Consider the following 27,375-nt stretch of genomic DNA (forward strand, 5'->3'; position numbering starts at 1 on the left):
TTAATACCATTGTTATCAGAATGAGTTCAATAATTTTAAGTGTATTGAAACTTGTTTATGGAACAATATGTGGTCTATCTTGAACAATGTTCAAGTTTGTCTTCTGCAGTATGCGACTGCTGTTACACAGATACAGTGAATTTCAAACAATGTATTTTTCAGCCCTACACATTCCATTTATTTTTATATTTTTCACTTCTCTCCTCATTGGGTTCATGTTTCCCTCAAATTCTTGAACATATTTACACTAGCTGTTTATATTTATTTCCTATTGCTGTGACACAACTACCACACATTTAGTGACTTAAAACAATACTCATTTATCTCACAGATCTTTAGGTACTCAAGTATGGGCGGCTTGGCTGGGATCTCTCCTGAGGCTCTTCTTACAGAACTGAAGTCAGAGTGTCAGCCAGGCTGAGCTGTTATCTGGAAGCTCTGGGAAAAATCCATGTCCAAGGTTATTTACCTTGTCAGTAGAATTCAGTTACTTACAACTGTAGGGACGACGTCCTTGTCTTCTCTTGCCGTTATCCAGGGGCCAGACAGCTTCTAGGGCCACTTTCAGACCCTTCCAGATGGCTCCTTCCCTCTCAGCAATAGAGAACCTCCTTCATGTTGAATCCTTCTCACACTTAGGATCTCTCTGACATACTCTTTTGTGACCAGCCAAAGAAAAGTCTTATTTTAAGGACTTACATGATTAGGTTAGGCTCACCTGGAGAATCTCTCTCAAAGCCAACCGATTAATAACCTCAACTACACCTACAAAATCCCATTCACTATATAATTATGGGGGCTATTTTAGAATTCTGTCACACTGGTTTTTTTTTGTATTTGTGCTGATTCTAAAATCTGTCATTTCTAGATCTGTTTTTATTGACTAGTTTTTCCTCCGGCCTTTTCACATGCCTTATAATTTTTATTGGATTCTGTACAGTGTAAAAATAATGTGGTTGTGTCTTCATTTCACTCTCTTCCTTTAAAAAGCATTGAATCTTGTTTTAGCAGATGTTAGGTTACTTGCAGGTCAGCTAGATCCTTTCCAGGTTGGTTTTTAAGACTTTTTCCAGTGGGTATTTAGCCCTGCTATTAAAGTGTAACCTTTCTGGGTCTCTACTAATTTGTCCGAGTCTTCAGAAAGATTTCTCCCCTCCAGAGGGTTAGCACTTCAGTGTCTCCCAGTGCTGTGTGAGCTGTTACAGTTCCCTAATAGTTGTTATTTTCCTAGGGTCCCATATCCTCATCCTATGTTTTCCCAGTTTAGTGTTGAGCCAAAATTCGAGGGACTACCATACATATTTCTAGCCCTCTTTCTCTGTGTGCCTCCTATCTTGTACTCTTGCCTGCAAGTTGCAGCTTCCTGAGTCTCTCTGAACTCTGATCTCTGTTTTCTCAAATTAGCCCATTGACCATGCTCAGCTTGGGTCTGAAAAGTGGCACCAGGCAGGAACATTCATAGGTCTTGCCTCATTTGTTGCCCCTCCTTTGGGGAACACAGTCCTGAGCTCTTAGCTGCCCAGTGTCTTAAAAGTGTTGTTTAAGTTATTCTAATTTTCTAATGATTAGCTTTGAGAGGAAAATTCTGGGGCCAATTACTCCATAATGGCTAGAAGCAGGAGTCCTCAACTGAGATTGATTGACTGAATGAATGTCTACAAGCGCTTACCTGCTACCTTCTCCCCACAGAAATGAGACTTGATCCCACTTCTGATTTTATTTTAATGGGGTGGAGGGTTGAGGAACTGAAGAATCAAAATCATTATAGGATAGGGACTTCCCTGGTGGCGCAGTGGTTAAGAATCCACCTGCCAATGCAGGGGACACTGGTTCGATCCCTGGTCGCACTAAGCCCGTGCGCCGCAACTACTGAGCCTGTGCTCTAGAGCCCGTGAGCCGCAACTACTGAAGCCCGCACACGTAGAGCCCGTGCTCCACAACAAAAGAAGCCACCGCAGTGAGAAGCCAGCACACTGCAATGGAGAGTAGCCCCTGCTTGCCGTAACTAGAGAAAGCCTGCACACAGCAACGAAGACCCAACACAGTCAAAAATAAATAAAATAAAAAATAATTTTTAAAATGCTGTGAATTCACAACACAATGATAAAAAAAATTTTTTTAATCATTGTAAGATAAATAACTTGCATGGGGAAGATACTAGTATCAACTTACGTTAAATAATTTCAAAGCAGATACGATCATGAGAAATGGGCCCACATCACAAAGAATCAAGATATGCAAAGAATATACGTAATTACCCTAAGGAATATTGTTTGAATATTAAATGAGATGTGAATATTAAAAAATGATAGATGGTCTAAAATTCCATTTAATTCGATTAGTGGAATTAAGCATGGTAGATGGTCTCGTAAGACATTCCCCAGAGAGAACTTTCCAATAATTTAAACATTTTATGTTCAGTTGTTCACTGGACATACCCAGAACGTGATTCATCCAAGAGGAATAGTTCTGGAAACACTGCTGATAGGGATTAGTGTCTAATACATAGACAGACAACAGAGTACAATAGTTAAAAGTGTTGTTGCTGAGATTAGACATGGGTATGAGCTCTGTTTCTGCACCCAAGAGCTAGGTGGCAGAGCGGTTGAAACAGAGATTTTGAAGATAGAGTTCCTGACTTCAAATTGAGCTCTGTGCTTCCTAGCTTTATGTCCTTGGCAAGTCTCTTAAGAACACTGTACCTCAATTTCTTCATCTGAAAAATAGGGGTGATGAATAATAATACCTGCCTTTTATATGTTGGGGATGAGATAAATCCTTAGTTTATTATGAGGATTAAATAAATCAACATGTGTAAACCATTCAAGCAGTACCTGGGGCATAGTAAGTTCCAGATAAGTGTTGGCTATTACAATAATTTCTTGTCTACAATTAGGATAATAATAAAAATAGTAACTTTCATAAATACAGATGTCAGTGTCATTTGGAATAGTCTCTATAACAATTTCTGTCTCCACATTTACTGTGTTTCAGCAAATTTACCTAACAGATGGTGAGTGGGCAATTTTTAAAGGGGCATTTTTTAAAAGAGCGGAGAGGGAAGGAATAGAGACAGGCACATACTATATTTGAAGTTACCTCCACGTGTATTTTATGTATGTATACCCATACAATTAAGAAGTCTTTGGATGTTTTATCTTCAAGAATAATTCAGATACTGGATTACTTGAATATCATAAACATTTAGGGTTTAACAGATTTGTTACATATAGACGTTGTATCATGGATTTAAAAGACGATAGCCAGCGGGCAGCGGCGGGCGGAGCGACCGAGCGGCGGCGAGGGCTGGGCGGCGGGTGCGGGGCTCCGTGCTTCCTCGCGGTGGAAGGCTGGGGTTCGCCAGAGACGCCGGGTTGCTCCGCGTTGCCAGGTTACCGAGCGCGTGCCCCGCGCCCGCTCTTCCGCCCGGGCCGCCCTCGGCGCCGCCTGAGCCGCGGTGCGGGCTGCTCGGGCCCCGGGTCCACGGAAGCCTGGGTCGGGGGCTGCGTGCGGGACTCTCGTCGTGAGTGGACGCTGCGCGAGCGCGCAGGGGACGTAAGGCGCCGACCTGGGGCTCCCCGGCGCTCCGGCTCCGCTCAGGGCGCCCGCTCAGGGGCCTCCGGCGCGAGGCGCCCTTCGTGGTCAAGATGGCGGAGCCCAGGCGGGCCGCACTGAGGTGAGCTGGAGCTGGGCCCGGAGAGGGGTCAGTCAGCCACGCCCAGGACTTGGACCCCGGGCTGGTCTCCCGTCTCCCGGGGAGCGGCGGGTGAGTGGGCGCGGCCGCGCGTAGGTCCCTCTCGTGGGGTGGTCAGTTCTTCGTGCGTCCGCAGACTTCTGTCGTCTGATAGTCAGATCTGGGGTGGCCCAGGTTGGAGGCGAGGGTGCTTGATTGGGGAAACCTGAGGGGTTTAAGGACTCTGTTGGGATCGTTTCAGACCCCAGCAAGAAGCTGAACAAGTTTTCTCCTCTCTTCCCGGCTAAGTTTTCTCCCTTCTCTGAAGACGCCAGCTTTTCTGAATCACCTTGTTCCCCGGGGGGATACAGTTGGTGGTTCTGACCGTGGAACGTAGGACCCGGCGCGGGGAAGCCTGAGCTGGTTCTAGTTACTTTGTTTGCAAAGCACTTGTCTTGTCTTTGGAATTTTTGTGTATGTAACCAACGTTGGGAGGAGCCAGCGTTTTCGCCTCCAAAACACTGCGAGGGGTAACTTTATATGTAAGAAACAAGTGGGCGTTCACATCCATCTCTTTTCCAACCACTGAGTTTTGGTTGTGTTTCCTTTCTTTAAGTTTGTCTCGTTTTGAAGTGATAACAAAACAAACAAAAAAACCATAGCCAGTTACACAAAGTATATAGTCTCAGTCCTGCCATTAATTAGCTATGTTACCTTAAGTCATTTAATTTTTCTAGGCCTCATTTTTCTCACGTGATGTTTTTTCTTTGGAAAAGTATAGTTTCTAGAAGTCGCTAATCTCTGTGTCATAGTTCAGCTTGGAGAAAACCTGTTCTTATCCAAACTCCATGACATTGTATTTCCAGCTCCAACTTTGGACTTTGAGTGAGTTGGGGGCAACTTTTAAGGATATTTTCACACAGCTTTTTTAGTTAATATCAGTCTAGCTGACTTGTCATACTCAGACTTTCTCCCATATTCTTTTACCAGTGTGTTCCTTAGTCATATATATAAAGACTGTTGTGGGAAAAATGACCTCCTGGGTCAGCTTACTGCATGGTCATCGACACAGGGCAGGGAGTAAGATTCAGTGGATTTTACAGAAGCAGATACAGGTTTCATTATCCATGTCCTCTCCCCTTTCGTGTTACCAAAAAAACAGCAGGGTTTTCTTGGAGAACTGCCAGATAATGCCATCCTGCCTCCTGAGGGGCCCCGGGGATGAGTCGCCCAGGGACTGAACTCCAGTAAAGCAGGTGATTGGCTCATGGGTAGGCATCTGACCTCGGCTAAGTCTATCAGACTGCTCCCCAGGACTTTTGTCTCAGAGCAAAATGGAAGAATTGTCTTTTCTCTCTGGAATTTCTAAGCTGGGGAGATATGACTCTGGGACTCCCAGTAACCATCCAGCACAAGGAGAGACTTTCTGTAAAATAAAGTCTTGCAGAGGTAAGCAGGGCTGAGGGATGGAGAGAGAGCTGGAACCCTGCTGATACTCTGGAACGTCCAGATCCAACTGTGTCTGAATATGGCTGCATCCCTGAATTTCTAGTACTTGTTTGTTGAGGTTGTTGTTGTTGTTTGGTTTTTGTTTTTAAATTTCCTTTGACTATTTTGAATTTGTTTTGAGCCATGTGCATTTGAAAGCATCATAGCTAAAAGAGCTAATTTCCTACATTAATGTCAGGTTTGCTGACTGGCATTCCTTAAGTGAAAAATCATATCCGCTATTTTCTTTAAATAAAATCCTTCTAGCTCAGGTTTGAGATATTCAAAACTCTGCCTCCTACCCCCCTTTTTCCAACATTTACTGTATCACCTTGAAGCATTTGTGACCACATCTTTCCCATCTAGATGCAGTTGAGAGAGAGAGCAAAGACTTCTGACATAAACTGCAACCTATACGCCTCCTACCTGGAAGCTTTAGAACATACTTGATTCTTGTCATTAAAGCAAATCTTTTGTTGTTGTCTCCAGGGCACAGAAGCATTTTCATGGCATAATGGAGTACAAAGTACATTAAGCCTAACTCTACTTCTCATCCTCTTTTACTTTAAATAGGCAGAAAAGAACAATCTCAAACACATTTTCCCAACAAATAAAATACATATACGATTATGTTTAGAAGACATTTATGCAACATATAGTTAGACTGATTAATTAATGGACCTTTCGCCAATTGGCACAGTAAATATATATGTTCAATGTGCTTAATTAAAAAGAAGACAATAACATATTTTTACAGGTTAATTATCTGAGAAGAGTATTGTGCCAGCACACTTGATACTACAGTATTTCATGCTTGACAAGTAACCTTCTTTCAATTATATTTACTGCTAAATGTTTCTTGGATCAAGCTATTAAATTATAAGGTCAAAAGTAAAATGATATGAAATTACAATGATAAAGGGACACATATCCCACTTTATGAGAATAGAAGTTGTAATTTCTTTTCAGTACTACTAGTAGTGACCACAGTACTAATTTGAGCCCTTACTATGAGCCACTGTGCCCATATACATTTAGTTCTTACAGTAGTTCTGCAAAGGGCATATAATAATCCACAGTGTAAAGCTGAAGAAAGTGATTCTCATAGCTGAAAGTCACATAGCTGGTGAGTGGCAAAGTCTAGATTCAAACTTAGAGTCGTCTGGCAATGCCCAGGTTGTTGACCACTATGTACACTGCTCAATTGTTGCACCAATAAAGAAGTGCTTGAAATAATTATAGATTTGCCTACCCTGAAACTGCAGTGATTTAAAGACATCAAAGTTGCCAGTTGCTTAACCACATCTACTTACAGTAAGAAATTACATTTTATTTCATTTCTAAAACAAGATTAATTCTGCAGGCCCATCGAAACTTGAGCCCACAAATCCTACCTCCAAATGAAAGATGCTTGTTTTCCATTATTCAACACATGGCCCTGTACAGAGGCAATAAATATATAGTCGAATTTTCATTCAAATAAGTGAGAAGAGAGGTTTCTTCTTGTCCTGATTCAGTGCCCATCATTATGGATTATGATGGCTCTTCCCAAACTTTACTTCATTCACTCCACTCTTTCTACAAAACTCCAGTAATGGAATTCATCATTCAGATATATGTGCAAAGCGAAAGGACTGTATTAATACAGTTGCTGAAAGTCAAGTTGATAGAGCACAGGAAATACATCCTAATAAATGCAACATTAATGTTTGTGTGGGCCTTGGAGTGAGGGGTAGAAGAATTTTCAGTTTAATGGAATATTTTGCCTCTTGCTATGAAAGTGCGGCTTAATAGTCTTGTAATTGGTCATTTACAGAATCCTCCATCTCTGGGTTTCATGCTTTCTTTACTCTGCAGCTGTTGATTCCTTCTCTTGTTCTGGATGGAAGAGAGCAACGAAGCCACTTCAAAGGGCTCAGCCTGCCTTTTTGTGTTATTGTTTAGATGAAGATATTTCCATTTATTAAAGCACACTATTTAAACATTTTTATCATGTTTTAAACTTGACTGTGTTCTGAAGGTATGAGCACAGGCAGACATAATGGGGGTGTTTTCCAGGAGAGAACATACCCTTATCAAAGGAATTATCAGAATTTTCATGTATGGATTGAGAATCAAATTCTGGAGTTAGACCTGAATATAAATTCATACTCACAACTTATTACCAGTCTCATCTTGATCAAACGGTTACCACACTTCTCATCAATTTCCTTATCTTTGAAAGCAGAATAAGAGAAGTATGCCTGGTGGAGTTACACATCAAGCTCATCTGATAGAATATTCATAAGGATTTTGCACAAAATATACATGGAAATATTTTAGCACCGAGTTTAGCATGCAATTCGTCTTCAATACATTTAAGAGCTATTATTTTATTATTATTATGCTATCATTAAATATCACTATTACTTAAATGTCATTATTGCTAAAATTGCTGTAAAACTACCGCAATAACCCATGATGAATTCCCCTCTTCTGTTTCCTTTGTTTAAATGCAAAAAATATATATAAATCTAGACAGAGAACACTTTAGTGATCTTATTCAGTGGAGTGAGAATTTCCATGGCACTGATTAAAACAAATCCTGAATTGCATGGACTTAAGATAGCAGAGAGGGGCTTCCCCGGTGGCGCAGTGGTTGAGAGTCCACCGGCCGATGCAGGGGACACGGGTTCGTGCCCCGGTCCGGGAAGATCCCACATGCCGCGGAGCGGCTGGGCCCGTGAGCCATGGCTGCTGAGCCTGCGCCTCCGGAGCCTGTGCTCCGCAACGGAAGAGGCCGCAACAGTGAGAGGCCCGCGTACCGCAAAGAAAAAAAAAAAAAAAAAAGATAGCAGAGAGGCTAAGAGATTTGAAGTTAGACATCCCCAAGTGTGAATTCTACTGTGACCCTCTTCTAGCTCTAAAACCTTGAGGAAGTTACTTAAACTTTCTGAGCTTTACTACTAGTTTCCTCATCTGTATCTTTTTCAGGACTATTTATCAAGCATCTTCCTGTTCTCTATGCTTGGATGTATCAATGAATAAATTAGACAAGAGCCTTTGCCTGCGTGCTCCTTCTTGCATGCTCTCTCCCTCCTTACACTCTCGTGTGGAAACGGATGTTATAAATAAATTCTATGCTTTGTCACAAGTTGATGGGTGCTACGGGATAAGGAAAAGGATGTGAAGCTCACTGAAGAGGCTTGGGTTGGGAGTGCTGGAGGAGTGTACAGGTAGGTTCTGTTTTTAAATAGGGTAGTCAGGGTGGATTTTATAAGTTGACATTTGAGCAAAGACTTGAAGTGAGGGAGTTGTCAGAATGTATGATGGGGAGACCACTCCCTAGGAGCAAGAATAACCAGTCTCAACACTCTAAGGCAGAAATATGCCGGGCAGCTTGGAGGAATATCAAGGAGGCCACCCTGGCTGACTTAGTCAGTGGGGAGGAAGAGACAGCAGGAGGGCTGGAGGTCGGATATGTGATGGGATGGATTGGGTAAGTCCTGGGAGGCCATCACATGCATTGTGTCTTTTACTCTAAATGTAGGCAGCCAGGGACAGGATTTTAGCCGAGGTGTGGCATGAACTGTCTCTTGTTTGAAAAGCATAACTCTATCTGTGGTCTTGAGGATGTGGGGAGAGAGTGGAGTCAGGGAGAATCTCAGGAGGCGACTACAGGATCCTCAAGGTCTATGTTGTTGGCCTGCACCAGGCTGCTAGTGGCTGGTAATTCTCAGAAGTGGCACATTGGGAAGGTTGTGACAGCATTTCGTGGTAGATTGAATGCAAGAATGGAAAGGAAGAGGGGGTCAAGGGTGAATTCGAGATGTAGGGCCTGGGGAACTGGAAAGGTGTGGTTACTGTCACCTAAGATGGAAAAAGTTTGGGGTAGAGCATGTTTGGGGGATTAAAGACCAGTTTTGGAGGTATAAGATTTGAGATGTTTTCGTGACGTCCAAGTAGAGATGCTGAGTACACAGTTGGATACACAAGTCTGCAGTTCTGAAGAAAGGTCTAAACTAGAGATACACTTTAATACAATGGAGATATTAAGAATAATTACATGGAAGCGCTATTTTAAAGATAAAATGAAGTAATGCAATTAGCACTCTGTCTTCTCAAAACATTTAATAACTGTTAGCTAAAATAATTACCTGAAATGAAAAAATACCTATAGTTTGTTTTGTTGTTTGCAGTAAAAGTGAATAAAATGTCACAATTATTTTAATAGTATTTGTGACACAGTAGTTTTAGTTAAGATACCATGACTACAAACATTTACAATAAACCTTTCAGTCTCCTGCTTTTCACTCTGATAGGGTACTTAGAACCATATTTTGTAAGGTTTAAGTAAGTTGTCATAGGGTACCTCTTTAATTAGAAGTAATTCTGAACTGCCTAGTTCCATGCAGTTTTATATACATATATGTATAATTATTATTTTATGATTTATCAAACTCAGTTGAAAATTTGCATCACTGATATACATTAGAATTTAAGCATTTACCCAGGTATTCAAGGAAAAAAATGTACTTGTGTTGTAATTTCCATAGGGGTACTTACTTTCACATCTCCCCTTCACTTTGCAATTGCAAACATGGCAGGGGAAATATTATCTTACTGGTCTTTGAGTTCCCCTTAGCTATCTGCAAGTCCTTAAACAGCCTTTGTGGCTTAACCAAAATTCTCTTCCATCTTCATTCCGCTAACAGATATTGGTCTAAGCATGTACTTATACTAAAAAATGCATGACCACGTTGTCTCTACACATCTATAATTTTATGTTAACACTATCATTATGTAAGCTATACTTGAATTGTACTTATAACAGATTTTATGTCAACACACATCCATTTCTAGTGTTCATCTGGTGTTCAAGGGGAGAGCAGCATGTCGTAAATTTTATCAAAATATAACATCTGAAGACTAGAACAGAGGGTAATTGTGTAATTCTGTATTCACTCTAATTAAGTTCAGTGGAGTTGGCATAATAGAATTAAGATGAAAAAAAAAAGACATCGAGGTACCATGGCTCCCTCTCCTAACACACCCTTTTCGTATCCGAGAGCAGAGACTCAGCACCTTTCTGTACAGAAATGGAGACAGGAAGAGGCCAGAGGATGAATGACAGGCACGAATGAGGTGGAACTTTGAAGAGCAACATGGAAATGAAATACTTCTTTTGTATTTGGTAGGTGGGGAAAATGTACCAGCGTGTATGCCTACTGGGACCACGTTTTCCAGAACAGTTAAGCCCAGTGTCAACTATGCTGTCCCACCTTCCTCGTAAGTAGGAATCTACTGTTACTTGAATCTTTGCTTCCTGTTTCTTGATAGCTGGTTGAGAAGATTATCACAGGAACTGCATCTTGTTAGCAAATACACTGTTTTGAAATGATTGACACTCACTGAAGAGTGGCAACTCCAAGCTTGCTCTCTCTTGATCTTGGACTATTTAAGTCTGGAGTGCAGGAGTGGGTTATGGGGAAAAACCATTGGAATTCTTATATCTTCAGCATAATGGTTATAGCATAATGGTTAGGAGTGTAGGTGCTGGTTCAAATCTCTGTTTTCCACTTGCTAACCATATGAGCTTGGGCAATTTACCTGATTACCTAACCTCAATACTCCTGCCTATAAAATGATGTTAATAATATTTCATCCCCGTAGACTTGTTTTCAATGTTAAAATGAAGTCACTTACACCAAGCACTTAATACAATGCCTAGAGCACAATAAAGTCTATTATTATTACTACTACTACTACTACTACTATTATTATTACTGTCACGATGCCAGTTGCTATTTTTCCTATGCCTTATTCCATTATCTTCTGGCTTGTCCCCCCATTTCTGTCTTGTTTCTGTACAAGGGTAGGTTTGTCACAGAGCATTTTCTTTCCCTAGTGTCTGACTCTTAGTCATCAAGGTGACTGGTCCACAACCCGGCATTCATTGCTGCTCGTTGAAGCAACCCATTTTGAGAAGGGGAGTTGGATATTGATGCCAAGTTGGGTCAAGGAGAGAGAATTTTCTCTCTTCTGCACTCAGCTAAGTGAAATATTCAGGCCTCAGAAGGAGAATCAGGCAAAGGGCAACATGCTTAATCTCATACCTTAGTGATTAAGAACAAGTCAGGCAGGCTAGATTTGAACTCATTTCCGTCATGTACTGACAACGGGATCTTAGGTGCTTTTGTAACCCCTCTGAGGCTCAGTCAACATCTGAAAGAGACGAATAACGTTATCAGGACCTAGCGTATAGCCTCCTTGTAATAAGTGAGTAAATCCTTTTAAAACGTTCAGCACGTTGTTTGGCATATAAAGACGTAATAAAATTTAGCTTCTTTGACTACTACCGCTGCTAATATTATTAAGTAGCTGAGCAGATCCGAGGCCCATTTTTTTCTTAGATTGCACATAATCATTTGGACAACCAGCTCACATTGATCAACCGTTGCTTATATATAAACCCCCATGAACCCAAAGGTGCTTTAACTCTCTCCCAGTCAGAGCCTGTTCTGGGGGCAGAAGCAACACCGGCACTACCCCCGTCATCTTTGCCTTTATTGTCACTACACTCGCCTGCCGTACTGAGCACTTTCTGTTTGCCAGGCACCAAATTTAGCCCTGCGTATGCACTATATCATGTAGTTCTCACACTCAGGTGGGAGACATTATCATCATCCCCAATTTTCAGATAAAGACACTGAGGCGTTGGAAAGGTAAGAAACTTGACCCACAGCAAGAGATGGAGCTGGAGTATTCAAACCCTTCTCTCTGACCTCAAGAACCCTTAAATATTAGCATACTACTACATCCTGGTAAGAAAATCTGCTTCTAGCCACTCTGGTGGGAGGAGAAATGATTCTCAGTCCCCACATTCCTCTATTGCCCATGCCACCCTAGCCTCAGGACTAGGTGGGAAAGGAAGTGATCTCTTCAAAGAGCAGCCAAAGGGAACCTACTCCCTTCTGCCTTTTCGTAATCAACTAACCAATATTTTATTTCCTTCTTAAGAGTCCCCACATGTTCCTTTTGGTACTTAGCTTGGCCTTTTAGAATTCTGACATTCTGTACATGACTCATCCACTGTATTTCATGTTAATTTATTGAGGTCAAGTATAGGGTCTTACTCATCCTGAAGTCCAGTTATCCCCTGTCACATCTAACTCTGTTCTTTTCTTCTTGTAGGACATCTGCAGATATTTATTTGAATTTTTTGAATTGTTCTCATCAATAGTAAGTACATTAAAAGTTATACAGAAAGTGCTTTCTTATAAGGAAAACCATCTAAATAGATTTCTAGCTCTTTACTTTTTATAGCACTATTGTAGAGATTATAGATCTCCAGATAATATTTTTTAGATTGAGTTCTTCATATCATCTTATTTTTACATATAATGATAAATCTGAATTTTCTCTATCAAAGCTCCGAGACTTCACTGGCTTGTAACTTAGCTTGTTGATTATGTGTTATTGACTTTTCCATTTACAATGATGTTTGATCCTGGTAAGGATGGGGCTGGGTGGGAAGGTACATCTTAGGGCCATCAATTGGTTTTGTAGAGAACTAACATAAAGATCTAAAGTCTCATCATATTTCTGCAGAACTCATGAATCATTTTATTATAATTCCATTCATTCAGGGAGTATAAAACCATTTTCAAATTGTTATTCCTAATTTGTTCATCTTCTCTTCCTTAGTGAGAAGAGAGCAGGCTGAATGGAAGACAGTCATTATGACCACTGGGGCCACTAGGGTAGGCATCAGTCCCAGAGTTTTGTTTTCATCTCTCCGCTATTAATATTGGCTAATGCCTTGAGTGCTTACTTGGTGCAAATTACTTAGCTGACCATGGCAAATGGGTTGTGTCATTTCATCCCCTGATAGTCATACAATTAATGTATGTATTATTATGATATCCCATAATGCATACATGGAACAGAGCCTCAGAAGTAGTTATTTGCTCACCAAATTATGGTAGATGTGGAATTTGGACTCAGGTCTGATAGACTCCTAAATCACTCCTAGTGATTTTTACCACTGAATTAAAGTTGTATACCTCTGGAGAGTAGATAGTTTCTAAAATTTCCTCAGCTCTAACATTTTATAATTAAATTTTTGTCTGATGGCAAGCTTAACAGTTAAGATGGGTAGGAAGGAATGCCAGCCTGTTGAATGGAATTTCCCTGAAATAAGCCTGTTTTATGACACCAGTTCACTCATTCATTCACTCAGCATGTATTGAATGTTTGCTCTGTGCAAAGGCATTTTAGGCATCACAGTGGAGTGAGCGCTCCTTCCATAGACTCTCCTGCAGCACTCAGAGAAGTCTTGGACTGGTTTGCCTGTTATGGAATGGGGCTTGGTGATAGAAGCCTGGTTTGTCCTCCACTGATAGAACTAAGACATACTCATATGAGTTTAGAGGCATCTTGAAGCCGTGGGATAGTAACACACATGAATCTTACCGTTTTTGCCTGGGATTAATGATATAAAGGCTTTGGATTTGGGTATGGAAAATGGGTGCAATTATGGGTGTGTTGGTTCTACATATATACGGACATCACGTGTCATCAGCCTGCAGCTACCTGCCATTCCTCACTACTCCTTCTTTTCACAAACCAAACAAGTACCTTCTTATCTCTCCTGTGGATAAGCTCTTGACAGTGGCACTAGGGCCTCCCTCAATAAGTACATCATTGGCTAAACCAGTGGTTTCTCAGATATGCTCATTGAACAACCCTTAAGGTGAATTGACGTTCCACTGCCAAGAATAGAATATGGTGTTCTTTAGAAATGGGGGGAAAAGATAGGCCACCAGATGTACTTTCTTTAATTTAAATTGTTTATATATATGAACAATTGTTATATATGTGTATGTATACTTGTTCATATATATGAATGATTTAAAATTGAAGAGATAGATATATACACACACATATATATATATGTATATTTAAATTTTGGCTTCTGTTAGCAAGTAGTAAATTAAATTATTAGCAGATCCATACTGCAGGGAAATAACCAATCAGATTTCATTCAATAGCTTGCTTTTTTGTAGATTTATGGTTGTGATTTTATATCTGCAGGTATGTTTGCTGAAGAAAATATTTCTGCCACTTTACACAAAATTAAATTCATTTAATACCAATGCGGCATGTCTCAAATGTCTTAATACAGTTTTAATCTTGAATCGTATCAGAAGTATGAAATTAGAAACATACCCCAAAATCATTTGAAGATATAATTACTTTCATTTCCCTTATACTTTTGAGACTTTTGAAAAACAAGTATTTAGTTGTACTTATCTGTTTCTGTCTCTCTAAGGATAGCAAACACTGAAACACAATTCTTTTTAAAAGTCCGTATTGAAAATATATTGTCCAAGATGATCAAAACTAAGGAAGTGGCAAAGAAATTCAAAAATTTAAACTTTCAAAGGGTGCTTTTTTTGTGAATGTGTAGTACTTGTTCTTCTGAAGGAATTAATCTTTTTAAAAATTTAATTAACTTATTTTTTATTGAAGTATACTTGGTTTACAGCGTTGTGTTAATTACTGCTGTACAGCAAAGTGACTCTGTTATACATATGTATATACATTCTTTTTCATATTCTTTTCCATTATGGTTTATCACAGGATATTGAATATAGTTCCCTGTGCTATATAGTAGGACGTTGTTGTTTAGCCAATCTATATATACCAGTTTGCATCTGCTAATCCCAAACTCCCAGTTCATCCCTCTCCCACCTGCTTCCCCCTTGGCAGCCACCAGTCTATTCTCTATGTCTCTGATTCTGTTTCTGTTTCACAGATAGGTTCATTTGTGTCATATTTTAGATCCCACATATAAGTGGTATCATGGTACCTGTCTTTCTCTTTCTGACTTACTTTGCTTAGTATGATAATCTCTAGTTGCATCCATGTTGCTGCTGCAAATGGCATTATTTCATTCTTTTTTTTAATGGCTGGGTAGTATTTCATTGTATATATGTACCACATCGTCTTTATCCATTCATCTGTTGATGGACATTTAGGTTGTTTCCATGTCTTGGCTGTTGTGAATATTGCTGCTGTGAAGATCAGGGTGAATGTGTCTTTTTGAATTATAGTTTGGTCTGGATATACGCCCAGGAGTGGGATTGCTGGATCATATGGTAGGTCTATTTTTAGTTTTCTGAGGAACCTCCATACTGTTTTCCACAGTGGCTGCACCAACTTACATTCCCACCAACAGTGTTGTAGGAGGGTTCCCTTTTCTCCACACCCTCTCCAGCATATGTTATTTGTAGACTTTTTAATGATGGCCATTCTGACTGGTGTGAGGTGGTACCTCATGGTAGTTTTGATTTGCATTTCTTTAATAATTGGCAGTGTTGAGCATCTTTTCATGTGCCTATTTGCCATCTGTATTTCTTCTTTGGAGAAATGTCTCTTTAAGTCTTCTGCCTATTTTTTTGATTGGGTTGTTTGCTTTTATTGTCATCAAGTTGTATGAGCTGTTTGTATGTTTTGGAAATTAAGCCCTTGCTGGTCGCATCATTTGCAAATATTTTCTCCCATTCTGTAGGTTGTCTTTTCATTTTGTTTATGGTTTCCTTTGCTGTGCAAAAGCTTGTAAGTTTGATTCGGTCCCCTTTGTTTATTTTCATTTTTATTTCTATTGCCTTGGGAGACTGACCTAAGAAAACATTGGTATGATTTATGTCAGAGAATATTTTTCCTGTGTTCTCTTCTAGAAGTTTTATGGTGTCATGTCTTATGTTTAAGTCTTTAAGACATTTTGAGTTTATTTTCGTGTATGGTGAAAGGATGTGTTCTAACTTCACTGGTTTATATAAGGCTGTCCAACTTTACCAACACCACTTGCGGAAGAGACTGTCTCTTTCCCATTATATATTCTTGCCTCCTTTGTCAAAGAGTAATTGTCAAAGATTAACTGAGGTGTGTGGGTTTATTTCTGGGCTCTGTATTCTGTTCCATTGATCCATATGTCTGTTTTTGTGCCAATACCACGCTGTTTTGATTACTGTGACTTTGGAGTACTGTCTGAGTCTGGGGTGGCTATGCCTCCAACGTTGTTCTTTTTCTTCAGGATTGCTTTGGCAATTCTGGGTCTTTTATGGTTCTGTATGAATTTTAGGATTATTTGTTCTAATTGCGTGAAAAATGTCATGGGTAATTTGATAGGGATCGCATTAAATCTGTAGATTGCTTTGGGTAGTATGAGCATTTTAACAATATTAATTCCTCCAGCCCAAGAACATGAGATGTCTTTCCATTTCTTTGAATCATCTTCACTTTCCTTTATTAATGTCTTACAGTTCTCAGTGTATAAGTCTTTTGCCTTCTTGGTGAGGTTTATTCCTAAGTATTTTATTTTGAGGGTTGTGATTTTAAAAGGCATTGTTTTTTTACATTCCCTTTCCGATATTTCATTGTTGGTATAAAGAAATGCAACCAATTTCTGTATGTTAATCTTGTATTCTGCTACCTTGCTGAATTCGTTTATCAGTTGTAGTAGTTTTCATGTAGAGTCTTTAGGGTTTTCTCTATATAGTATCATATCATCTGCATCTAATGACAATTTTACCTCTTCTTGAAGGAATTAATCTTGAAGTTCTACTAAGACTTTTGGGATACCTGTTTTAATGAGCCACTACTTCCTGCCTGAGATTGCACTACGCACCAGAGATTCTAGAATTAGCATAATAAAACTAATAATGCAAACAACAGCAACAAATCTTCACAAACCTTCCTTGCAAGGAAGTAAAGTCCACTGGAAAAACAGACAAGTGAAACACACATTCAAAATGGCAGTGATTCTCAAACATTTATGTGCTGAAAAATCATGACAAGCCTGATAACCAGGGCAATTACTAGACCCCTTCTCCAACTGGTAAGGTGTAAGGTCCTGTAACTCTATTTTTGGTGAATGCCTCCAGGAGAGTGTGAGACAGATGTTCTCAGTTGTCGTCAACCTTTAGTGTGCATCAGATTTGCCTGAGAATATTGTTAAAACACAGATTGCTGGGCTCCAGTGCCAGAGTTCTAACCAGTTCCCAGGTGTGGCTGATATTGCTGGCCCAGGGACCACATTTTGAGAACCACCTTTCAAAACTCTGCAGTATGCGGTTGTGTGTGTTGTGAATGCAGTATGCGGTTGTGTGTGTTGTGAATGAGACGGGCCCAGAGAACCAAAGGAGGGCAAAGGGACTCTGCCCTAAATTAGCCAAAGGTAACAATAGCAGCTACAATTGATTGACCCAAGAAAAAATTATAAGAACCTTACCTGCATTTGCTCATTTAATCCTTTCAGTAAGGTACGTAGGTGCTACTTAGTGTTGCTCTTTTACAGGGGTGTCCAGAGAAGGTAACTACTTTGCCCACATCCTAAACTGGTAAGTAACAGATTAAGAATTCAAGTCTAGGAAGTCTGATTCCAGAGCCCACACCTCTACCCTTTCTGCTTGTAGAGAGGAGTAAAGGGTTGTCAGTGAAGCCTTCCTGGGGGCCCTGGCCTCTGAGTGTAGATAGGATGAGTGGACATAAAGATCATTATTTGTGTGTGGTGGGGGTAGGGGAGGAAGTATGAGGGCTTCCAGAAGAGCCTGCCCTCCCCATACATCTGCTATAAGCAAGTCTGATGATCAGGAGTCTGGAACATGAGTATGACTATGGGATACTGAGAAGGGTTCTAGAACCCTGGGGTTAGAGTTCTGGATCAGTTAGTAGGTAACAGAAAGTGAATGAGTGATTTACCTTACTTTCCACGGGTAGCAGGAAGTTTGGAGATAGTCCCTCTAGCGTTAGTCCAGCTGCTGAAGGGCATCACCAGGGGACTGGGTTGCTTCGCTCTTCCAGCTTCCACATCTCTAGCACATCCACATAGCTTCAAAGTGACCCCAGAATCTCCAATAGTGTTCCAACAATTTGGGCAGGAAGAAAGAAAATGAAAAAAAAAAGAAATTAAGTACGAAAAACCAGGCAGTGTCTAACTCAGAGAGCAAATTTTTTTTACCACAGATGGTCAGCAGACTTGCACTTAGATCTCATCAGCTCGGATTTTAAACTGGCCACCTTAGCCTTAAGGATAATGGGGTCTCCTAAACCAGGGCTCTGATAGTAAGGAATAAGGAGAGAGTGGTACTGATTAGCAGTGCCTGCTGTCCCAAACAAATATTATCCCAAACTATTCTTTTTATCCTATATTTTACTTTAAAGAATGGAGGGGAAACATTATGTATCTGTAAATAGCCTTTTAGAAAGGGTACAATTATATAGTTATACAACCCCCTGGAGGGCTCCTTTCTTCTAAAATCTCTTTAAAAACTGTTCAAGGTTAAGGACATTTTTATCTTAATTTAGTCACTTGCAGTCGATTATCTTGGAATGACATCCTCTCTCTGCAGATGTTCTGTCAGGCTTTACAAAATTCTAGAAGTGGACAGAGAAGTGTTATGGTACATGTATTTGCAATATGCACGTCTTTGAAATGAAATCCATTTAGGGACCAAAAGGCATTTCATGTCTTTGCTATCCATTTTCACATATTTGCCTTTCCAGAATTCCTTTGAGCAAATCTGTTAGATGTAACCCATCCGTTTCTCCCATCTGAATTCTTTATTGCTAAACATTCTTCAGTATGCTCTCACTCCCCTCTGTCAAAGGCGTTTCTCTGGGTCCTCACCCTTCTCATCTCATATGTGAATGCGTATCTTAAACTGAAGCAACAGTCTGCTATGACTTCTCCATAACTTGAAGAACCCGTCTTTGTGGGAAAAAAAGTAGACTTACTAACTTAAAAGGTAAAATGCGTGCAATGTTTCTGAGAATTAAAAACTAAGATAAAAACATAAGCAATGGAAAAAACTTACAGTGGATCCTTTTCAAAGACTTTATTTTACAGAGAAGGCAACTGAGGTTTAAAGAAAAAATGCGTTAGTTAAACACTAAATAATAAACCTTAAACCTCAGTGGAGCAACACATGGACAGTTCATTTCTCACTCACTCAGGAGTGTAGTATGGACTTTGGTGGTCTGAGGGTCAGTTTTCTGCTCAGTTATTCAGGGACCCACCACCTTCATCAAGTGGCTCTACGTTTGTCCTATAAAGGAAAGGAGAGAGGAAGCTGCAAGCTACAGTTATCAACTCGTTATCCTTCAGACATAAACTCTTCAGGTCACCTCTGGTCACATTCTTTGGGATAGAACCATACCCAGATGCAAGCGGAGATGGAGAATGTTGTTCCTATCTTGATCCTAGTGATGCCTCTGCAGGCTGGAGGAGCTAATTAAAGTGTAGTCAACAGCTCGTTGTTTCTGCCACAATGAGTGATTAGCCTAAGACTGGATTAATTATGTGTGTGTGTCACATATACATATAATACACACAAACATATATATGTGTGTGTATATATACATTTTTTAGCATGAGTTGACACATGGAGCTTCTGCCGTATCAAAAGAGTACAAACTGCCTCTTGTTGCTTTTTCTTAATTGAAGTTGGCTACTACTATGTATTTCCCTTCATTTTGCTACCTCCCCCCCGCCTTTCAGTATTATATGAAAATTCTGAAAGAAATAATTTCAAAGTTTCCAGTGCTTTTAAAGGTAATAGAATACTCAGACCTTAACAATTTTCCTGTGTGAAACTTTTGCCAGACTAAAATAGTTAACTTATGAAAAGTAAATTTACATTGATACAAAAGAGAAAATAAGCTGATTTTTTTTTTTACACAAATACCCTGAGCCAGGGTAGAAAATAAATGGAAAACTGGAGGAATTTAGATCCTTTTGTTGTAAATTTAAATATTTTTAATTGTAAAAATAATACAGGCTCATTGCAGAAACTCCAAAATTGAAAGGATTTAAAGAAAAAAGGAAAAATAACTCAAAATCCCATTTCTGATAAATCATCTCTGTAACATTTTTGAGGGTATCTTTTGAAACTTTTTTGTGACGGGGTGCATATAAATACAATGCAAGTATAAAATACCTTTAATTATTATATCAAACTACAAAAGAGTTCTATAACATTTTTATTTAGTAATATAAGTATGATTACTCATCACCTAATAAAAATCTGCAGCATCATTTTTAATGGTTGAACAGCATTCTATTATTTATTTAACCAGTCCCTACTGTTCAACATTTAGATTATTCCTGTTTTGCTTTGCTAAACAATGAGACAAGCATCCTTGTTCATATGTCTTTGAGCATTTGTTTATTTCCTTAGAATGGACTTCTAGAACTTGAATGGCTGGTTGTCAGTTCTGGTACATACTGACATATTTTCTTCCAGAAAGGTTACCGTGCTTCTTATTTCTACCAAGAATTTAACATCCAATGTGGTTTCTTACACACACTCATCAGTACCAGTATTATCAATGTCAATACCAGTATTATCAAGTTTTTTAAAACTTTGTCATTCTAGCTCAGTAAAATATGACACCTGAATTATATTATTTGTATTTCTTTGATTAATAATAGCAAGGTTGAACATATTTTCATATCTTTATTGGCTGTTAATACTTTTTAGTTTGTGACTTTATGACATCCATTTTTCATCGATGTATAACAACCTTTTATATATCAATGTGTTTATTTTGTTGTTTGTTGTAAATGCAATTTTTTTCTCTTCATTTATTAATTTTTATTTTGTGTGTGTTGAACTTCTTTAATACTGTCAAGTCTATTCAAAAACCCTTTAATGAACACAACAAATGTGGAAAATCAGTCATTCTCCTGCATTTTGTAATCAATGTATTTCCTTTTGGGCAGTATGGAAATGTAGGTTCTTATTTCATCCTATGGTTGGAAAGAATCTGTTCCCTCGGAAAGGGATTATAGTCTCCATGATGCAGTAATGGGAGATTTTATAGGGTAGGCAGGGTCTACAGAAGAAAAAACCCTAAATCATACTCCATTGGTGGTTGCCTTGTTTGTAAAAATGGCATTTGAGGTTGTGTGACTGCCATCAGGTAAGCAAAATTAATTTTTAGCATGAAATACTCCTATCAGCAAGAACAGCCTAGGATAGGCTAGCAGTAAGAAGTGAGGGGTTATGGGATTGGGGCATAGCCTCTGTTTCCTCCAATGCAGCTGGAAATTTAAACTCTGGGGCTCCTGCTTGATCCAATCAGCCCAGCTAGTATGTGTTGCCAGGTAGGGTGAATAGACTCAGAAGTACAAGAGCTCATCCTTGGTCCCCTCTGGAAATGAGCAGAGAATACTGTGTCAAGCAGAGGTGATCAGTCCATGGTCTGGAGACTTGGATCTCCCCACATAGTCCTTAAAGTCAGGGTGAGACAAAATGCCAATACAAATTATATTGATGACAGTATCAATGAGGTGACATTGAGTCCTTTGACCCAACGTGTGTCTGCAGTGTGCCATCCATTAGTAAATGGGCAAAGCCATTTGACAGATCTATGTGATATAGTGAATGAATCTGACACTCACATTTTGAAAAACTGAAACTGTATCCATTTGTCAAGAACAGTGGCTACTTGTTCTGCTTTATTCCCCCTGGTAGAACTAGGTAACATTGCAGGCAGTAAGACGTTCTGGCATTTCACCCTGGAGTAGCCCCCAAATTGAAGAAGCTGTCTTATCAGTAGTTAGCTCCTTGTCACCAAGAATACTAAAGTAGATTTGTATGATTAGCAAATTAAAGAGACTATAGTGCCTACCACTACTGTATTCACTAAGGCACCCAAGTTATTCTAAAGAAATCCCAATAATACATTAGGACCGTTTTGAATATTTTTATTTGATTAACCATAATCTTCTAGTTATAACATCCATCACCATTTTGACCACTGAAACTTGGCCGCCTTTTCTTACAGCCTAGCCCTGTGGTCTTGGGCTAATCACTAACCTGCTTAGATACAATTTTCTTCTGTATGAAATAGAAACAATATTATATGCTTTGAAGGACTGCAGGAAGATGAGCTGTAATGTTTATCAAGTGCCTAGTAAGTAGCCTGGCCCATAATAAATACTTGGCTAATTGTAGATGTTTCATTTTTAGTTTTATTTCCAAACATTGCTCTTTACTTTTGGAACTCTAAAATTTGTTTTGAGAGTGGAGGACTTGTTGTTTGGATTCCTCCAACACTCTCTGTATATTCTGTACTTCTATCCCTACATCATTTATATTAATGGAATAAATGATCTTTGGTCTGGTGATTCCAAGGTGACGAGGAGCTAAGTGGAGGTTCAGTATACACCTGAAAGTATGGATTTTCATGCCCAGTGCAAATGTGGGAAAGGCATTATTCCCACATTATAAAGGGGGTAAAGACCTCCAACTTGAGGAGACTCTGGGTTGAGAGATGAGAGATTTACAGGTACTGTGTTTATCCTACAGGGTACCACAGGGGCTTTTATGTTCTGTAGCAAGAATTTGCACCTTATACCCTTGTAGTTAGAAGTAAAACATACCACATAACATATCTAGTAAGCATTAGAGTTAGAATAAATACCATTTATTTAACGTTTCCTTTGTGTTAAGCATTTTACAGTTACAACATATGGATGGATACTATATTTTAATGGTTAAGAGTGTAGTTTTTTGAGCTAGATAATCCTGGATTGGAATCTCATCTTTATTACCTCTTTTTTCCCTGTTTTATCGAGGTATAATTGACAAAATTGTAAGATAGTCAAAGAGTATATCATGATGATTTGATATACATATGCGTTGCAAAAGGATCCTTCCCATCACGTTAATTAATACATCTAACAGCTCATGACACCTTTTTCCTTTTTTTCTTTTTTTTGGTAAGAACACTTAAGTTCTATTCTCTCAGAAAATGTTAGTTATACAATACAGTGTTATTGACTGTAGTAACTATGTTATACAGTAGATCCTCAGACCTTATTCATCCTGCAGCTGAAAGTTTGTACCCTTTTACCAGTCTTCCCCTCTTTTCGCCACCCACACCCCAGCCCCTGGCAACCAGTTTTCTACTCTCTGTTTCTATGAGTGTGGCTTTTTTTCTTTTTAGATTCCATATATAAATGATATCGTTCGTATTTATCCTGTCTGGCTTATTTCATCAGCATAATGCACTCCTGTTTCATCTATATTGTCACAAATGAAAGGATCTCCTTCATTTTTTTAAGGCTGAATAATATTCCATTACCTCTTAAATGAGTGACTTTTGGTACATTGTTTACACTTTCTAAGCCTCAGGGTTTCTTTTCTTCTGTAAAAAAAAAATATATATATATACTAACAGGTTATTTTCTGATATGTGGAATGTTTGTTGAATCAACAAATAATTAGTTGAGATCATAAATGTGACACTTAGCACTGTATTAACATTTATTAATACTCTCCCTGTTAATTTCTACAATAAATTGTATAATAAGTAACAATAATAATAGTACTACTAGTAGTTTTAGCAAATGCATAGGATGTGCCAGGCATCATATCCTGTACTACCCTCCTTCATTTGTACCACAAGTTACATGTGGACATCATCTTCCATGCTGTTTCCTTTAGAGAAAATTGAAGCTCAGCAAGATTGAGTAGCTTGCTCCAGATGTGAACTCAGGTCTGAATCACTCCACATATAGGTTCTTAATTATTCCATGTCTTTAATTCCACATCTGCATTTGTTTGTTGTTGTTGTTTTTAACTTTCCAAGCATCTGATCTGAAATTCCTTTCTCTTTGGGGAATTTTCCACTTTGTGGGTCTTGGTGAGAAACAGAGCCTTCCTCTTGTTATACAAGCTGAACATGTCAGATACACTGTTTACTCACATGCTCAGTCTCCCTTACAGATGGAAAACAGTCGGGCGACCTCGGGTTGGCCAACTGCACCCCCTCTTGGTTTTTTTTTTTTTTTTTTTTTGCGGTACACGGGCCTCACTGTTGCGGCCTCTCCCATTGCGGAGCACAGGCTCCGGACGTGCAGGCTCAGCGGCCATGGCTCATGGTCCTAGCCGCTCCGCGGCATGTGGGATCTTCCTGGACTGGGGCACGAACCCGTGTCCCCTGCATCGGCAGGCGGACTCTCAACCACTGCGCCACCAGGGAAGCCCCTCTCTTGGATTTTGAATTACAAATAAATGATGTAAAGAAGCAAGGCCAGCAGTGTTGGGTCAATCTCCTGTTTCCTGTTCCTGCTTGGTAGCAAGGCCAGCTAGGACTTATAACATCACTTTGGCCTGATCCTATAATTGCAATAGCATAGGCTTGGCTTTCGGTTGTTTAGTCTGCTTCTAGTTACTGAGACCTAACCATAAACTTCCAAAAGTTTCCTTTTCTGCTCAAATTAGCCATATCTGGTTCCTGATGATTACAAATAAGACCTTTCCTGATATACAATGGTGACCTACTTATCCAGGCAGACGTAACATCGTCCTGGCAGGGACAGAGGGCAGGCAAGTTCCTTGAACAGCTGAACAAGAAGAAAAAGACCTAAGAAGGAAGAATTGAAGCCAGTTCTGCTTGTGTTATAATTCTACCCGCAGCTGCCTCTGTTTCACAGACCACGTGCTAAGGACCAGACAAGCAAAGTAGACCCAGGGCTTCCAACCCAGAGACCAGCTGAGCTGTACACTGGACAATCTAGGATGTGAAAGACTTCACTCAATGTCTTTGTCACTTGACACATTGTTCCTCTCTTTGGGAAGTAGCTTCTTTGTGTGACAAGAATATGCTAAACCGACACTTAAGTGGACAGAGTTGAAAGATGCCAAAATTAGCTACAGAAAAAAAGGCGTAAAGACTTGTATTTTCTGTTATTTGAAGGTGTTAAGACCCCACATAGAATATGAGTCCTTTAAAGGAAAGTTGTGAATGGCCCAGGCAATGTTGAATTTCCATGTGGCAATATGTCCTTGATCGGTCATGATGATGATGGTAGCATCAGTAGCATTTATCAGTGTTTCCTGGGTGAGAGGCACTTTATCCTAATGACCTTTTATCCCCATGACGACCCTGTGAAGTAGGAAATACTGTTTCAGCATCTTCAGGGTTTTTTGTCTTTTTTTTTTAATCAGGAATTTACCCTAGATCACAGTTGGGTGGTAGAACGATCAGAACTGGACACTAGCCTTTCCTGAATTCCCAGAGTGTGGTCTTAGCAGTTGTATTGCCTGATGCAGAGCCATGTAAATGTTGCCAAAGCAATGAAACGTGTACCTATTTCTAAGAGATTCTAACTCAGAAGCTCTGGGGTTAAGTGCAGAGCAGTTGAGTGTGATTGTCTTTACAGACAGTAGATAACTTAAGAGAAGTTGTTTAAAAGTATATTTGCATATTACACTACACTGTCATATCTGTGATTGGTTAGCTATTGAGTAACTAACACAAATCCCAGTCCCAACTCTAATCTCATTCATCTCTTGTATGATATTTGACCTAACTGAGGCAGGTTTTTTTTGTTCTTTCCCACAAACACACATCAAACATCCAAAACATGCTTACCATTTGTGAGCATATTCTCTTAGTTATTTAGGAGTGGAGTAAGAGTGAGAGAGAAGGGCTTCCCTGGTGGCGCAGTGGTTGAGTGTCTGCCTGCCGATGCAGGGGACGGGGGTTCGTGCCCCGGTCCGGGAAGATCCCACATGCCACGGAGTGGCTGGGCCCGTGAGCCATGGCCGCTGAGCCTGCGCGTCCGGAGCCTGTGCTCCGCAACGGGAGAGGCCACAACAGTGAGAGGCCCGCGTACCGCAAAAAAAAAAACAGTGAGAGAGAAAAAGACACATAAATATGAAATACAGTCATCATTTTATTAATATCCTTTATGTGTGTTTTTAATATCCTTTATGTTGTTAATCCCTCTTAGTATTTACTGCCATTCACTCATTTGTATTATTTGGGGTATAGCAGTTTATTCGCACAGCATTTTTACATATGGCTTATCATTTGTATTCTATTTTAATAACACTAATAATTATAGACTATTGACAAACTCATCAGACCCTACATGTTCATTTCAAAATCTTGAAAATAAGGTGGAAAATGAGGTGTAAAGTGGAAAATCTATGTGTATGTTTTCATTGGTGGAATGAGGAGCTAACTGAATATCACTCCTTTAGCTTTTCCTTCAAATGGTGCACTTTTTCCTCCATGCATAGGAGTCACTTCCATTAGGTAAACAGTAGTCTTGAGGGCAAACCTCAGAAGTAGAAACAGGAGAACTTTTCAGTTATGGTAAAATCAAACATAGTTTTCTTCAGTAGTGAAAAAAAAATTCTTCATGAGAAGTTCAACCACCGTGAGTTCCATGGTGAAAAACTTTCCCCTTATAGATGCAACTTGCCCCAGAATTCTGAGAAATGTCGGTAGTAGAGAGGGGTGTTGCATACACCTGTTTCATTTCCCTCTGACTTTTCCTTCTCCTTTCTCTATTGCCATTAAAATCTATAGTGAAAGCACATAGTAAGCAGTCTAGGACAATTGATATGACATTTGATCTAAATCTCCAAAGTCTGTTTTAGATGGGGATGCTGTGAGAGTCACAGGAGGGGGAAAATCTAGAATTATTCTTATGTGATCACATGCACTAAAATAACAAAAGCAAATCTTATTTCTAGCTAATAACATAGCATTCCTTATGTGATGTCATATTATGGCAGAAAAGAAATATATGCATCTATTTTCTTCTATATTAAAACTGCTAAGGAGTGGGGACCAATGAACTAAATCAATTGTTTTGGGTTCAAGTTGTAGATTTTAGTAGCCATCCTTCTTAGCAAGTTTTCCGAAGCAAATGTAGTTCGTTTACTATCACCACTAAATGTGCAGTTGTGTAGATTTGTGGAAAAAAGTATTATCAAATATATATACTTTAAAATGATTTGTGTAAATTTATCTATTCATATTATTCTCCCCAAGTAAATCAAAATCTACTATATACTGTGTTTTTCTTCTATAGCTTAAAAGGGGAATGTATGTTGAAACTTATTCAAATATTTATTAGGTGTCTACTAAGTGCCAGGCACTCTACTAGGCAGTAGAGATGTTGTATTAGAGGTGGAAAATGTCCTTGACCTCCAGAACTGATACTCTTGTAAGAGAAATACCGGGTCAAACTAAGTCAACAGTTTCTTTGCTACAGAGCTTTTCACGAGTCTTGTGAATTATGAGTCTCTGATAAGGAGATGTAGTGGACAACAGATCCCAAATTTATTTGAAATCTTTTCCTTCATGGACTGTCTCATAGGATTTATGATCCACTGAACACACCTTGAGAGACACTAGTA

At 39.4% G+C, this 27,375-nt stretch overlaps 1 long non-coding RNA gene across 1 annotated transcript in view; it reads left to right on the forward strand.

The window, feature by feature from the left end:
- The first annotated feature begins 3,422 nt into the window (after window positions 1–3,422).
- The window catches only part of LOC125961836 (uncharacterized), a 170,877-nt gene continuing 146,924 nt past the window's right edge, over window positions 3,423–27,375 (forward strand). Inside the window, exons 1-2 of the long non-coding RNA XR_007472906.1 lie at window positions 3,423–3,766; window positions 10,339–10,429. This is a non-coding gene — a long non-coding RNA (uncharacterized LOC125961836). The remainder of the gene's footprint in view (window positions 3,767–10,338; window positions 10,430–27,375) is intronic.

Source organism: Orcinus orca, chromosome 17 (assembly GCF_937001465.1).
Source record: "Orcinus orca chromosome 17, mOrcOrc1.1, whole genome shotgun sequence".
Lineage (NCBI taxonomy): Eukaryota > Metazoa > Chordata > Mammalia > Artiodactyla > Delphinidae > Orcinus > Orcinus orca.